Here is a 16,626-nt window from a genome sequence, read left to right as displayed (position 1 = left end):
TTACTTATGGTTTGTTTTTTGGTGTCTTTTTAGAAATTCTCTACACTTAAATCATAAACCTATTCTATATTTTCTAAAAGTTTTTTTTTTTTGAGACGGAGTTTCGCTCTTGTTACCCAAGCTGGAGTGCAATGGCGTGATTTGGCTCACTGCAACCTCCACCTCTGGGGTTCAAGCGATTCTCCTGCCTCAGCCTCCCAAGTAGCTGGGATTACAGGCGCACACCACCACGCCCGGGTAATTTTGTATTTTTAGTACAAATGGGGTTTCACCATGTTAGCCAGGCTGGTCTCGAACTCCTGACCTCAGGTGATCCACCCGCCTCGGCCTCCCAAAGTGCTGGGATTACAGGCATGAGCAGCTGCGCCCGGCCTCTAAAAGTTTTAATAATTTCCTTTTACCTTTAAGTCTTTGACCCATGTTGAATTTATTTTGTGTATAGCATAGGTAAGGATGCAATTTTATCTTTTTCCACATGGATACCCAGTTGTCCTGGCACCATGTATTGAATGGTTCACAGGTCGACTCCGCTGCCCAGGGTGAGACAAGCAAAGCACTGGTTCTCAGGGTTGTGCAAGCTCATGGCCGGCAGCAGAGAGTGAACACCTCCTTAAGTTTTGCACCCTGGGCACCTCACTTGCCTCCCCCTGCATGCCTGGCCTGGCTGTTGCTCTCTGCACCTGGGAATCCAGCCCAAGGTGAGAGGGCTTCTCTTGTCATTGACAGTTCCCGACACACACAAGACTTTGAGTCTCCTGCTTAGGAATGTTGGTTCCTGATACGTAAGGGGCTTTGTGAAGAAGGAGGAAAAAGAACTCTGGAATTTCCTATCAGCTCTGGAGGTGTTAGAAGGGGTGCCTGGGACTAGGGCAGCTATGGTGAGACCTTTCGGGGTGAGGGTCAGGGACCTTGTGCCCCAGAGGTGCTGTTTGAGGCTTCACAGTTTTCTGAGGCTTCTGGGGGCAGGATGCTGGTGCTTACATGGCCTCTCCCCTCTGCGCTGTCAGGAACAAACCCTGGAATGCCTGGTACTTGTGGTTCTGCCCCCTGCCTTCTCCATAGAATATGGAAGGTGCTTACAGAGCACCCTAGAAAGTTTAACCTACCGCACAGATGTGGACTCAGCAGTAGAAGTAGAGAAAAATTTTCCTCTTCTCATTCTTTTTTTTTTTTTTGAGACGGAGTCTCACACTGTCGCCTGGGCTGGTATGCAGTGGAACAATCTCGGCTCACTGCAACCTCCGCCTCCTGGGTTCAAGCGATTCTCTTGCCTCAGACTCTGGAGTAGCTGGGACTACAGGCGCGTGCCACCACGTCTGGCTAACTTTTGTATTTTCAGTAGAGACAGAGTTTCACTATGTTGGCCAGGCTGGTCTACAAACTCTTGACCTTGTGATCCAGCCATCTCAGCCTCCGGAAGTGCTGGGACTACAGGTGTGAGCCACTGCGCCGGGCCTTCTCATTCTCTTTTAATCCCTCTAATTGCACCTGGGAGAAAAGCTAACCTATAAAGCCCCCTCCCTGACAACACTTGCTAGTCTTCCCCTGTTATCCCCTAGAGACTGGGCCTCAGGCTTGGGAGCCTTGGTGAGTTATGGTATCTGACCAGATATTTAGTCAATTGTTTTGTTTTGTTTATTGAGACGGAGTCTCACTGTGTTGCCCAGGCTGGAGTGCAGGGGCGCAATCTCGGCTCACTGCAACCTCTGCTTGCCAGGTTCAAGCAATTCTCTTGCCTCAGCCCCCCGAGTAGCTGGGATTACAGGTGCCTGGCACCACGCCTGGATTATTTTTGTATTTTTTAGTAGAGACGGGGTTTTGCCATGTTGGCCAGGCTGGTCTTGAACTCCTGACCTCAGGTGATCTGCCCACCTCAGGTGATCTGCCCGCCTCAGCCTCCCAAAGTACTGGGATTGCAGGCGTGAGCCACTGAGCCCGGCCACATTGTTTTGTTTTTGTTGTATTTATTTGGGAGGAGTTACCTTCTATTCTTGCAAGTGATGGCAGTTTGCTATTAATGATGCCAGTAGAGCATTTCCTTTTGAACACATTTATTCAAGCAAAAAAAAATGCCTTATGTGTGTAAAATCACATTTATGTGTGTATTTGGATAAAGACTGTAGGAAAGGAGGACATCAAAATGTTGATGGTGGTTTTCCCGGGGTGATGAGATTTCAGGTGGTTTTTGGCTTCCTTATTTTTTTTGTGTTGTTTGCATTTTTTATAATGAGTATACACTGAGTTACACAATCAGAAAAGAACTATATTTATTTATTATTATTATTTGTTTTTTGAGACAGTCTCACTCTTTCGTTCAGGCTGGAGTGCAGTGGTGTGATCTTGGCTCACTGCAACCTCCACCTCCCGAGTTCAAGCCTTAGCCTCCTGAGTAGCTGGGATTACAGGTGTGCATCACCACACCGGCTAATCTTTGTATTTTTAGTAAAGATGGGGTTTTGCCGTGTTGGCCAGGCTGGTCTCGAACTCCTGACCTCAAGTGATCCGCCTGCCTCAGCCTTCAAAAGTGCTGGGATTACAGGTGTGAGCCACCACACCCAGCAGAGAAAAAGTATTTTTATTATGGAAAGAGGTATATGCACTTAAAAGAACATATTAAGTGAATAATAATACAAGGAATATATTTGTCAACATGTTGACTAAAGTTGGGAAACCCAACTCACAAAATAGTAACTTAGGGAGAATGTGGGGCTTGCTTTGGAAGGCTGTGTGGGAGAGGAGGGGACAACTGAAAGCAAGCACAGAAGGATCCAGGAAGGGCTTCCTGTCCTGGGACATTGTGGCTGCCGCCAAATAGCAGCTGGGCTCTGTCCTTTCAGTGTTGTTCACAGGATTCCATTTCAGAGTCTCAGTTACAACTTTTTAATTGGGACATATTGATCATTTGGTGAGGTCAAGGCTGAGTTTTGGTGGTGTGTTATTTACCTTGCCAGGATGGGGTGGACAAGAGGAAACTTCGTCAGGGGTCTTGCTATGTTGCCGTATTAGTCCATCCTCATACTGCTATACAGACATAGCAGTATGAGACTGGGTAATTCTTAAAGAAAAGAGGTTTAGGCTGGGCGCGCTGGCTCACTCCTGTAATCCCAGCACTTTGGGAGGCTGAGGCTGGTGGATCACCTGAGGTCAGGAGTTTGAGACCAGCCTGGCCAACATGGTGAAACCCCATCTCTACTAAAAATAAAAAATTAGCCAGGCATGGTGGTGGGCACCTGTAATCCCAGCTACTCGGGAAGCTGAGGCAGGAGAATCTCTTGAACCTGGGAGGTGGAGGTTGCAGTGAGCCAAGATTGCGCCACTGCACTCCAGCCTGGGAGGTTGCAGTGAGCTGAGATTGCACCACCGCACTCCAGCCTGGGCGACAAAGTGAGACTCCATCTCAAAAAAAAAAAAACAAAAAAAACAAAAAACAGAAAAGAGGTTTAATTGGCTCACAGTTCCGCAGGCTGTAGAGGAAGCATGGCTGAGGAGGCCTCAGGAAACTTTCAATCATGGCGGAAGGTGAAGGGGAAGCAGGCATGTCTTACAAGGCCGGAGCAGGAGGAAGAGAGAGAGGGGGAAGTGCTACACTTTTAAACAACTGGATCTCGTGAGGACTCACATATGATCAGGGCAACAGCAAGGGGGAAATCCACCCCCATGATCCAACCACCTCCCACCAGGCCCCTCCTACAGACTGGGAAGGATTGGGAATTATAACTTGACGTGAGATTTGGGCAGGGACGCAAATCCAAACCATAGGAGTTACCCAGGCTGGTCTTGAACTCCTGGCCTCAAGCAATGTCTCTTGGTTGAGAGCACTGGCTTCTCCCCATTGGGCTGTCCTTGTCTGCAGGGTGACTGCTGTGTGGTTCCTATCCCAGACACTTGGTGGCTGGTGCCAGCCCATGGTACCGGCCCCTCCCAGGGAGGGCATAATTTAACAGGAGCCCTGGGGCAAAGGATTCCTGATGTGCAGCCTTGGGAACCCTAGGCTCACTGCCCTCAGGAAAAGCCTTTTTCAGATCACAGCCTAAGTTACTGTTTAACCTTTAATAGGGCCAGCAGCACAGTCCAGATGCAACAAGAAGCACACAAGTAATCTCAGCTCTTCTTCCTCGGGGACTTACTTGGCTTCACATCTGACTCTGGTTCTGGGCATCTAATGTGGGACTGATGTGGGGTAGGAGACAGTATATGCCAATCATGAGATAATAAGGACTAAGTAGCTGCTACTCACTAGCACTGTGGGAGGACCAGATAGTCACTGTCCCTGTTCTTCTGGAGGTGGCAGGAAGCAGCATGTGGCGGAGAAGCGGGGTTGCCACAGGACACAGTGTAGGGCTCTGGAGGTGGGGTAGGGCAGGGGGCCTGAGCAGGAAACCTTTATGCTGAGACACAAGGAGTTTGCCAGGTGAAAACAGGTAGGGAGGGGCAGCCCAGGAAGAGGACTGTGTGCAGAAATCCTGAGGCAGGAGGGATGTGGTGTCCAGTTGAGAGACGCCCTTTAGGTGGCTAAAGAAGAAAGCACAGGCTGGGGACCCCTGGGGAGCAGATGAGCCTGGGGAGACAGACAGGGCCAGATCCTGTGGGACCGCCTAGGGCAGTGGTTCCCAATGGAAGGCAATTTTGTCCTCCAGGGACATTTGGCAAGGTTGTCACAAGTGTGTTGGGGGGTGCTCCAGGGATGCTGCTAACCATCCTGCAATGCAGAGGATAGCCCCTGACAACAAAGAATTTTCCGCCCCCAAATGTCAGTAGTGCTGAGGTTGAGAAACCCTCTTCTAGGACCACTTGAAGGACTTTGTTCCTTATTCTGAAGCCAAGGGGAAGCCATAAAGGGGTTTTACATAGGAGAGTGACTGATCAGATTTCTGTTGTAGAGTATTCCATGTGGCTGCTCTGAGGAATTTTGAGACCTAACTGTTCTAATTCAGAACCACTCTTGGTAGTTGCGGATCCATTCTCCGGCTTGGGAATTTCCAGCCTCTGTGATTTTTCTCTCCCCCATCCCCACACCCGCACCTCCAGGGCTAGGCTTTTGGCTGCTTTGTGGCCATCTGGGTTTCTGCCAGGGCAGGGAAACCAAAGCAGATATTTACTAAGAGCTAAGCAGGGCAGGGGTTTTTCCACTCCACACAATAGGCACAACACTAGGGCCTACAAAAGTGTTTAAGGCCTATGTGGCAGGCAGAAAAATGCTCCTGCAAAGATGTGCATGTCCTAATCCCCCAAACCTGTGAATATGTTACCTTACATGGCAAAGGGATTTGGTAGAAGTGATTAAGTTAAGGATCTTGAGAAGTGGGAAGATTATCCTGGATTATCTGGGTAAGCCCAATGTAATCAAAAGGGTCCTTCTAAGCGGAAGGTAGGAGGGTCAGATTCAGAGGCTGGGTGATGACAGAAGCAGAGGACAGAGAGAGATTTCTAGATGCTGCTGCTGGTTCTAAAGATGGAGGAAGGGACCAGAATTCCAAGATACATTTGTGTGCCACCAAATTTTTGGTAATTTGTTACACAGCAACAGGAAACTAATACAGCCTGCAAAAAGTTTTTAACTCTGAAATAAAAGAGGAAAACTGCAAACTAGATATTAAGAAATGCATTTATTTTAAAATTTGTTTTTTGATATTTAATAAATACAAAAAGGTATAAAGATTAATACAACAGGCCAGGCACAGTGGCTCACATCTGTAAGTCCAGAATTTTGGGAGGCTGAGACAGGCGAATTGCTTGAGGCCAGAAGTTCAAGACCAGCATGGGCAACATAGGGAGACCTAGTCTCTACAAAAAATTTTTAAAATTAGCCAGGTGTGGTAGTACGTGCCTCTAGTCCCAGATACCTGGGAGGCTAAGGCAAAAGGATTACTTGAGCCCAGGAGTTCAAGCCTGTAGTGAGCTATGATCAGGTTACTGCACTCCATCCTGGGTGATGGAGGGAGACTCTGCCTAAAAAGAAAAAGAAAGACTAATATAACACAGAGCTAGGTAGTATTACCACCCAACTGAAGAAATAAAGCATCTCTTTCTTATTTTATCTATTTTTTTTTTTAAGACTAGAGATGGGGTCTTGCTGTGTTGCCCAGGCTGGTCTCAAACTCCTGGGCTCAAGCAATCCTGCCACCTCGGCCTCCCAAACTGCTAGGATCCCAGGCATGAGCCACCATCCCTGGCCGAAATAAAGCATTTCTAATACAGCCAAAGAATCTTGCAGACCCATGTTGATTTCATTCCCCTTTCTTCCTTAGAGAGGTAATCAATATCCTAAAGTTGGTATTTATTATTCTCATAATTTTAATAAATGTATCCCCAAACAGTATGTAGTATTGCTTTGCATGCAACTTTATATACATGGCATCATAGTGTGTTTTCTTATGCAGCTTGATTTTTATGTCAAATGTGTTTTGAAAATCATTCTTGTTGATGTATATGGCAACTATATATTACCCTATCGTATGAATATGTCCTACTTTATTCTGCTGACAAACATTTAGGTTGTTAACAGTTTGGGGCTATTACAAACCATATGGCCATGAACATATTTGTACCTGTCTCATTGTGAATTTCTGCAAGGGTTTCTCTAGAGTTAATTCCCAAGAGTGGAACTTCTGGTACCTTGGATAAATAGCTTCTCCAGAGAGTTCAAACCATTCTTTAGAGAGACTGGGCCAATCAAAATTCAACTGGTGATGCATAGAATTCTTGGTGATGCTGGTATTGTTAGATTTTGCCAATATAATGAATGTGAAATAATATTTTATTGTGATAAAAACTTTTATTTTCTGGATCACTATGGAGTTGAGTATCTTTTCCTATGTTTACAGATCATTCCTGTTTCTTCTGTGAATTGCCTGTTCATCTCTTTGCCCACTTTTCTGTTGGATTGATGGTCTTTTTCTTGTCATTTTGTAGAAATTCTTTGTATTGTTTGGGGTACTACCCCTTTGTAGCTATATGTGTTGCAAATATCTTCTCCCATTGTATGGTTTGTCTTTTCATGAACATACGTTGTCTTTTGATGAAGAGTCTATTGAGGCAGGAATATCATCTTATCCCAAGGCAGGAATTGGGCAGAAATTCAGTTCCATGATCCACCTAGGATTATGTTTCAAGGCTCAACTGGTGAGAATAGTTAAGGAGTGTAACTGGCACAGGACCTCAGTGTTGGGAAGTAATGGGGCATGGTGTGCACTGTAGCAAGCTGGAGAGTGTTGGGAACAGGTGCTTGGTGTCGCAAAAATCAACACTGAGACAAAGGATCTCTCAGCAAGGCTAGTTTACTTTCTGCAGAAAGGGTGCCACTCACTAGCAGTCTTGCCATGAGCGCACACCCGAACAAAGGAGACAGGGTCATTTATAACCTGAAGTGGCCACCCTACTGCTGTGTCTGGTTTCCACTGGATGGAATGCGACCTCACATTCTGTACTTGTCCCGATTGGCTAGTGACTTAGAACTTTCCAAAAGAGGCAAAGGCAGAGGAGAACAAAGGAAGGTGGAAGCCACTTGTGGAATGCTGAGAAAGGTAAAGACACCTCCAAATAAGGAAGAGGAACAGGCTGTGACCTAATGCTTGCTTGGACCAGTATAAGCATGCCAGGGCAAATATCTAGGCTAAAATATGGGAGCTAAGAACACAAAGTACATTGATTTCTTTATTATGGCTAGCAGATATCTAAGAATGTTAGCCCAGGTCTTTGAATAAATTTTGCTTCTAAAAGAAGTTACTATTTATTCGTAATTAGACGGGGAGGAAAGTCCCTTTGAAGAGAAACCTCTACTTCACTTTCTACAATTGAAAATGCCTGTTAAAAAAAAAAAAAGAAAGAAAATGGCTGTTATGGGATATAGTGATTCCTTGATTCCAGCTGCCTTATGTCAGCAGGGAATGCAGACCTAATATTGTCAGATCTTCTGATTTTTTTCAAGAGAAACCAGAAATCCAGATTTTTATGGGGATGGCAACTGATTTTTAAGTACTGGCTCAAATTCAATAATTTTACAAAGTTGTTCAGGCCAAATAAAACATTTTTCTGGGGTGCCACTTTGTGACCTTTGATTTAGCCCAGAATAAATTGTTTGTTTGCAGCCTGAACTACCTTTGGGATAACCAGTTCCTAAGAGCCATATGAAATAATATTTCCTTTTACTTGTAGTGAAATAACCTCTGTTGAATAACAAGAATCTTTCCTTACTCGAATGCTTAGGAATTTGTAGTTCCCAATACAATCTCACAGATTTCAGTTGTATCTCATATTAATTGTCTCCTTCTCAGACAGAAGTTGAGATGAATGAAATAGTCACAAAGCCTGAGACCAGTGTTCTGGTATTGACTTGCTTCCCACAGTACTTAATGAAAATAATTGTTTTTTTCTTTTAGGTCTAAGTAAGTGTCCTAATGGCTGTAATTTACTTGTGTGAACCCAGAAAATCTGAGACAGATCTCAGTTTATTCAGAAAGTTTATTTTGCCAAGGTTGTGGACAGCCTGTGACACAGCCTCAGTAAGTCCTGATGACAAGTGCCCAAGGTGATCGGGGGACAGCTTGGTTTTATACATTTTAGGGAAACATGAGGCATTAATCAATATATGTAAGAAGTACATTGATTCTGTATGGAAAGGCAGGACAACTTGAAGCAAAGTCAGGAAGTGGGGAAGGAGCTTCTAGGTCACAGATAGGTGAGACACAAAGGGTTGCATTCTTTTGAGTTTCTGATTAGCCTTTCCAAAGGAGGCAATCAGATATGCATCTATGTCAGTGAGCAGAGGGATAACTTTGAATAGAATGGGAGGCAAGTTTGCCTTAAGCAGTTTCCAGCTTGAGTTCTCCTTAGTGATTTTGGGGGCCCAAGATGTTTTTCATTTCATACTTGTAAACACTGCAGCATTGACAATGGAATGCTGTGTACCTGCTAGTTAAATTAAGCTTCAATTCCAAGGGCAAGCTACACCCCAGGGGTGTCAGCTAGTGTTATATCTGAAAGGCTATTCAAGGTGCCCCTTAGAAGTTGCTTGAGTCATCTATATTTTGATTGATAGCAGATACTTTGCTAATCAGCACATGAATATCAGAAATTGGTTTTATTTTGTGGTGAAATCAGTGGGTTGGTAATTAGCATGAGACAATGATAGAAAAGGGCTCACTGATGAAATTAAAGAGAATCAAGATATGTGAATATGCTAACATATTTGAGAGGCTCTGCTCATTTGCCTGAACAGGGTGTAAGAGTCTATTGAGGCCTTTAGCATGCCCCTATAAAGATGGTGCAAGACCCTGGACTCTGAACCACTCCTGTATCCAGATATTGCTTTAGAAGAGTTTCTGGTTGCCTGATGCTGACCACAAAGATAATTAAATCCTGTCTCTGAAATGTTGGTTCTCTTCCTGCGGACCATTCATGTCATGTAGTCATTAAATCATTTAAAAGGACATAAGCTGGGACTTCATGAAACCTACAGAGTGGGTTGTATAAAATGTTCTGTGCCTAATGGTCCATGAATATTGGTTTAATAAATGTCTTTGAGTGGGGCAGAATTTGGCCTGGGGCTTGCTTTTATTACAAGTTGATAGCAAGGTAGGAAATGAGCAGCTTAATCTTACCCACTACAAAACATCTTGAGCTACTGCCATAAACTGAAAGTAACAGGCTAGTTCCCAAAAATGAAACAACGGAGGAGCCAAAACAAAGCTGGAGGCATCACATTACCTGACTTTATACTACAAAGTTGTAGTAACCAAAACAACGTGGGACTGGTATAAAATCAGACCCACAGACCAATGGAAACCAAATAGAGAACCCAGAAATAAATGCACACATTTACAGTGAAGTCATTTTTTTGTTGTTGTTTTGTTTTTGTTTTTGAGACGGAGTCTAACTCTGATGCCAGGCCTGAGTGCAGTGGTGCGATCTCGGCTCACTGCAATGTCCGCCTCCCAGGTTCAAGCAATTCTTCTGCCTCAGCCTCCTGAGTAGCTGGGACTACAGGCGTGTGCCACCACACCCAGCTAATTTTTGTATTCTTAGTAGAGATGGGGTTTCACCATGTTGGTCAGGATGGTCTCAATCTCTTGACGTTGTGAGCCATCGCGCCTGACCCAGTCAACTTATTTTTGACAAAGGCACCAAGAACATAAATTAGGGAAAGGACACCTTTTTAATAAATGATGTTAGGAAAATGATAATCATATGCAGAGGAATGAAACTAGACCCCTATTTCTCACCATATACAAGAATCAAATAAAAATGGATCAGGCCAGGCGCGGTGGCTCATGCTTGTAATCCCAGCATTTTGGGAGGCCAAGCCAGGTGGATCACCTTAGGTCAGGAGTTCGAGACCAGCCTGGCCAAAATGGCAAAACTCCGTCTCTACTAAAAATACAAAAAATGAGCTGGGCATGGAGGCACACGCCTGTAATCCCAGCTACTCAGGAGGCTGAGGCAGGAGAACCACCTGAACCTAGGAGGCGGAGGTTGCAGTGAGCCAAGATTGTGCTACTGCACTCCAGCCTGGGTGACACAGCGAGACTCTGTCTCAAAAAAAAAAAAAAAAAAAAAAAAAGGATCAAAGACCTAAATGTAAGACATGAAACTACTAGAAGAAAACATTGGAGAAATGCTTCAGGGACAATAGGCTGGGCTAAGATTTCTTGAGTAAGACCTCAACAGCACAGGTAACCAAAGCAAAAACTGACAAATGTCATTAGATCAAGCTAAAAAGCTTCTGCACAGCAGATAAAACAATCAACAAAGTGAAGAGACAACTTATAAGATGGGAGAAAATACTTGAAAACTACTCATCTGGTGAAGAATTAATAACCAAAATATAGAAAGAACTCAAAACAACTCAATAACAAAAAAAAATCTGATTTAAAAATATGTAAAAGATCTGAATAGACATTTCTCAAAAGAAGACATAAAAATGGCTAACAGGTATATGAAAAAATGCTCAACATCACTAAGCATTAGGGAAATGCAAATCAAAACCAGAATGAGATATCCCAGTTAAAATGATTATTGTTAAAAAAACAGAAAATAGCAAAAGTTGTCAAGGGTGCAGAGAAAGGGGAATGCTCATACACTGTTGGTGGGAATATAAATTAGTATATCCACTATGGAAAACAGTATGCAGCGTTGTCAAAAAACTAAAAATAGAACTACCATATGATCCAGCAATCATCCTTCTGGGTATATATTCAAAAGAAAGGGCTGGGCATGGTGGCTCATGTCTGTAATCCCAGCACTTTGGGAGGTGAAGGCAGAAGAATCACTTGAGTCCAAGAGTTCAAGACTAGCCTGGGCAATATGGCAAGACCCTGTCTCTACAAAATTTTTTAAAGAAATTAGCCTGGTGTGGTGGCATGCACCTGTAGTCCTAGCTACTTGGGAAACTGAGGTGGGAGGATCATTTGATCCTGGGAGCTTAAGGCTGTAGTGAGCCATGATCGTGCCACTGCACTCCTGCCTGGGTGGCAAAGCAAGACCCTGTCTCAAAAAAGAGAAATAAAGAAAGGAAATCAGTATATCAAAGAGATATCTCCACCCCCACATTTATTGCAGCACTATTTACAATAGCCAAGATATGGAATCAACATTAAGTGTCTATCAACAGATGAATGAATAAAGAAAAGGTGTTATATACATACAATGGAATATTATTCTACCGTAAAACAGAATGAAATCCTGTTATTTGCAACAACATGGATGGAACTGGAAGACATTATGTTAAGTGAAACAGGCCGGGCATGGAAAGACAAATGTCTTATGTTCTAACTCATATGTGGGAGCTAAAATAATCGACCTCATGGAGGTAGAGAGTAGAATGGTGGTTACCAGAGGCTAGAAGGGCAATGGAGAGGGGAAGATAAAAAGGGGATGGTTAATGGGCACAAAAATACGGTTAGATAGGCTGGGCATGGTGGCTCACGCCTATAATCCCAGCACTTGGGGAGGCCGAGGTGGGTGGATCACCTGAGGTCAGGAGTTCAACACCAGCCTGCCCAACATGGTGAAACCCCGTCTCTACTAAAAATACAAAAAATTAGCTGGGCATGGTGGCATACACCTGTAATCTCAGCTACTCAGGAGGCTGAGGCAGGAAAATTACTTGAACCCAGGAGGTGGAGGTTGCAGTGAGCCAAGATCATGCCATTGCACTCCAGACTGGGCAACAGAGCAAGACTCCATCTTAAAAAAAAATACAGTTAGATAGAAGAAATAAGATCTGGTGTTTGGTAGCACAATAGGGCAACTATAGCTATCAATAATCTATTGTATATTTCAAAATAGCTAGAAGAGTAGATTTAGAATGTTCCCAACACAAATGATAAATGTTCGTGGAGGTGGATATCCCAGTTACCCAGGTTTGATCATTACACATTGCATGCTTCTATCACGTGTACCCCTGATATAGTTTGGCTCTGTGTCCCCATCCAAATCTCACATCAAATTGTAATCCCCATGTGATTACGAGGGGAGGGAGGTGATTGGATCATGGGGGCAGTTTTCCCCATGCTGTTCTCATGATAGTGAGTTTGTTCTCATGGCTCTTCCCTGCTTTGCTTACTTCTCTCTCTCCTGCTGCCTTGTGAAGAAGGTGCTGGCTTCTCCTTCCACCATGATTGTAAGTTTCCTGAGGCCTCCCCACCATGCAGAACTGTGAGTCAATTAAGCCTCTTTCCTTCATAAATTGCCCAGTCTCAGGTATTTCCTTATAGCAGTGTGAGAATAGATGTATATACAACACCATAATATGTACAACTATTTTTTTGAGACAGGGTCTCACTGTGTCACCCAGGCTGGAGTGCAGTGACATGATCACAGCTCACTGCAGCCCTGACCCCCAACCCATGTCAGCCTCCCACATCAAGTGATCTTCCCACGTCAGCCTCCCAAGTAGCTGGGACCACAGGTGCATGCCACAACACCTGGCTAATGTTTTATATATTTTTTGTAGAGATGGGGTTTCACTATGCTGTACAAGCTGATCTCAAACTCCTGGCTTCAAGTAATCCTCTTGCCTTGGCTTACCAAGGTGCTGGGATTACAGGTGTGAGCCACCATGCCTAGCCTGTACAACTATTATGTGTCCATAATAATTAAAAATAAAAAGTTTTTGAAAGAAAGAAAATAGAACATGGAGGAGCCAGCCTCAGAGATGAGAACTGATTCCTGAAGGCCCCAGGAATACCTGACTAACTCTGCTTCTGTAGGGGAGTAAAAAATGGCTTTCCTATAGCCTTCTAGGTTCCTTGGCTGGGCTATGAATTAAATTAATGTGAGACTAATGAACAGGGGAAAAGCCGTATTTAATTACCTATGCATGCATGGGAGTCTTACAAAATATGAGACTTGAAGAAGAGGCATATGACTGAAGCTTAGAGCATCCTGAGATACAGAAAGCAATGGGGGCTTGGGGCTTCTGGGAGGTGGTGGCCACACAAGTTATGGAAGGGTGAGGGGAGGAAATGTGTGGTGAATAAAGGTCTTCTTGTTATGCAGATAAAAGTCTCCCAGGTAACAAGGTCGGGAGCAGCCCTTAGGAGAATAGGTGGTTTCTGTCTAGGCCTAGTGTCCACCTCCAGGCTCTCTCCTGTGATCCCAGTCAATCTCCCCTGGTGGATGAGATTCCTGCGAAGGAGATTCAGGACAATTGAGTTCCATTTGGAGGAAGGTCTTTAGGCAGCTAAGGGGAGCTCAGAAAAAGCCTCTGTCTGCATCCACTGTTCCCCATGTGCCCTCGGTTCAAAGCAATCAGCACACCAAAGTGTGATATTTTGGGGTGGCATTTCTTGGACTCCTTCAACTTCATCCTCCAAGCCAGACTTTTCAACAGGAAAGTCATCTGGGTGTCTACATACTGGTTGTCATTGTATTCATAGTTTATTGTTCCTCTTCTATCTAGTTGTCCCCAATTGTTGGCAGGAAATTTATTTTTTATTACTTCTCTTCCTGTATTTTAACTGGAAACTGGTGTTTTCTGACAACGCAGCACACAGGCAGCTGGGTTTTGTGGCACTGAGCACATAACAAAAGGGTCATGGGCTTTTGGCTTTATTTCCTGAAAGTTGGTGCTAGTGCCCGCATTTGATGTTTCTAGCCTATGAAACACATCACGTGTCCCAGGAGGAGATGCCAGCTCAGCTGCCATAGGTACAGAGACAAGTATGGGGCAGTGGAGGAAAGTCTGAAGCAAGAACAGGACTGTGGCCTGGGCAAGCCCTTCCTTTGGGGTCTGAGCCCTAGGGGAGTTATCTAAACCTAAATGCAGGCCTGCAGGAGTGTGGCCTGTAGGACTTGCATACAGGGCTCTGCGAATTGAATGGGGATCACGGTCGCCAGTGTCTCCAAGGCACAGAACTACTAAACAGGTTGTCATCATAACATAGTAGTAGAGGCAGGTGGTGGGCCTTCAGTGAAGCCGCAGGGAAACACAGCAGGAGCCCATCAGCACAGCCTGTGCCAGCAGCCTGGGGGACCTTCTTGGAAAATGTTTATTTATTTATTTATTTTTTTACCAGAAAGATTAATATGAAACACAAAGAAAATTATTCATGAAAATATACAGGAAATCAATTATTTCAAATAAAATACTACTACAAGCCACAGGTTCTGCATGTTTGGAATCTAAATCCTGGAATTGTCTGTTGCTGTTCACCTGTCTCATTTTTGCTCTCCAGTTACACTTAAGACTGGTGCTAATTTAAATATTCAGGGAGGGTGGGTATCTAAGAGGGTCTGTCCATTTGGAAAAGGCAGCAAAGACTATCCTCTCACCCACTGCCCTAACCTGTGGATTATGTTGTGAGGGTAGGACCTCATGCCTACCCTCATAACACTTTCAGTTCTTTGATTTGTGATCTGCTTCTTGTGTTTCACTGTGCCTGGCAAGGCCATTTCTTCTCTGCTAGTTCTAATTTAGGGAGATGGCCGTTGCTTTTCTTATATATGCCAACTTTTCCACACCAAAGTTTGTATCTCTAGGGAGCTACTTCTGTTTATTAACAATGGGATTTTATTCCTTCAGTGAAAGTAGATTATGAACAAATAGCAAAATGAATGTGTATTTCACCAATCTCTTCCAGCTGCCTCTTAGCTCACCAGAGGGGCTGAGAGGAGCCTCTGCCTTGTTCAGTCTTGAATCTTGGGTGACTGTGTGTGGCCATTTTTATGTGAGCCATTTCTACTGACTGTCTCCTCAGCCTGTCCTAATCAAGTTTCTGCCCCTTCTGCTGCACGGATATGCTCTTTCCACAACTACCCGTGAGGCCCTGTCATGCTAAAAAGAATTGACATGGTCCACCTGTCATTTACCCAATGCTTCTGCTTATACTTGCATGTGAAATTAACACTCCCTTTTCATTTATATTTATATTTGTATTTTAAAAATTTAATCTTGGCCAGGCGCAGTGGCTCATGCCTGTAATCCCAGCACTTTGGGAGGCTGAGGCAGGCAGATCACCTGAGGTCAGGAGTTTGAGACTAGTCTGGCCAACATGGTGAAACCCTGTCTCTACTAAAAATACAAAAATCAGCTGGGTGTGGTGGCTCATGCCTGTAATCCCAGCTACTCAGGAGGCCGAGGCAGGAGAATTGCTTGAACCCAAGAGGCAGAGGTTGCAGTGAGCTGTGATCATGCCACTGCACTCCAGCCTGAGCGACAAGAGTGAAACTCCATCTCAAAAAAAAAAAAAAAAAATTTCATCCCTTGTCCGTGGATTTCTCTCACATCTTTCCCAGCTCATCTCACAACCTCTCCTATCATTTTCCTTTGCTCCTTAAGGGGCTTCTCTTCCTCCCCTATTTATAAGTTTGCAAAGGTCCATTCTCAGTGAACAAGCAATTTTATCCTCATGTTTTACCTCCCAAAATATCTCTGAATGCAGACCTCTTTCTGAGTTCATGTACCATATACCTAACCCCTAGGGGATGTCTTAAAAATTCTCCAAACTAAGTTTTCTTAAAAGTTCTCCAAACTGAATTTCCCCCAAATTGCATACACCATTATGCCCCCAAGTTCTGCTTCTTTTCCTAGGCTATATTTCCTGACATGTCTTCTGCAGCCCAGGCAACAGTGCTCAGGAACACAGATCCATTCTGGGGTCCCCAAAGGGGAAGCTGACTCTGAGAATTGCAATTATTGTACTTTCCTTGGTTGGATCAGAAAATATGGCCTTGAGGATTTGGCAGATATTAACTTCAAAAGGAAGTTTGATGGCTCTCTCTCCTATGTCTGTGTCCCCTTAGAGGTCTTTATCTCTGCTAGTAGAAAATGGAGAGGAATCACTGTGCTTCTCTTTTGCACATAATGTCAGCCTAGAGATGCATATGTGTAAAAACAAAGTTGGAGGGGGCTCAAGGGGATGAAGAATGAACTCAGTAGGATTCTCCCAAATGCTCTACTGTGTCCAGAGAATACAAACGAAGCCAACACATTTAGCTTTAAACCTTGGAGCTTTAATCTTTCAAGAACACATTTCCTTCCTGTATTTCTAGTAACTACTGTTTCTGACTTTTCTGGAAATCCCACCAGTTTCCTTGACTCCCTTTTCCATAAGAATTGAGTCATAAAAATAGAACCATGAGAAAAGTTAGTTTGACCCCTTTGCCCTCTGAAATGTGCTGGTGGAA

The sequence above is a fragment of the Gorilla gorilla genome, chromosome 12 (genome assembly GCF_029281585.2).
Source record: "Gorilla gorilla gorilla isolate KB3781 chromosome 12, NHGRI_mGorGor1-v2.1_pri, whole genome shotgun sequence".
Classification (NCBI taxonomy): Eukaryota; Metazoa; Chordata; class Mammalia; order Primates; family Hominidae; genus Gorilla; species Gorilla gorilla.
This window is presented reverse-complemented; position numbering follows the sequence as displayed.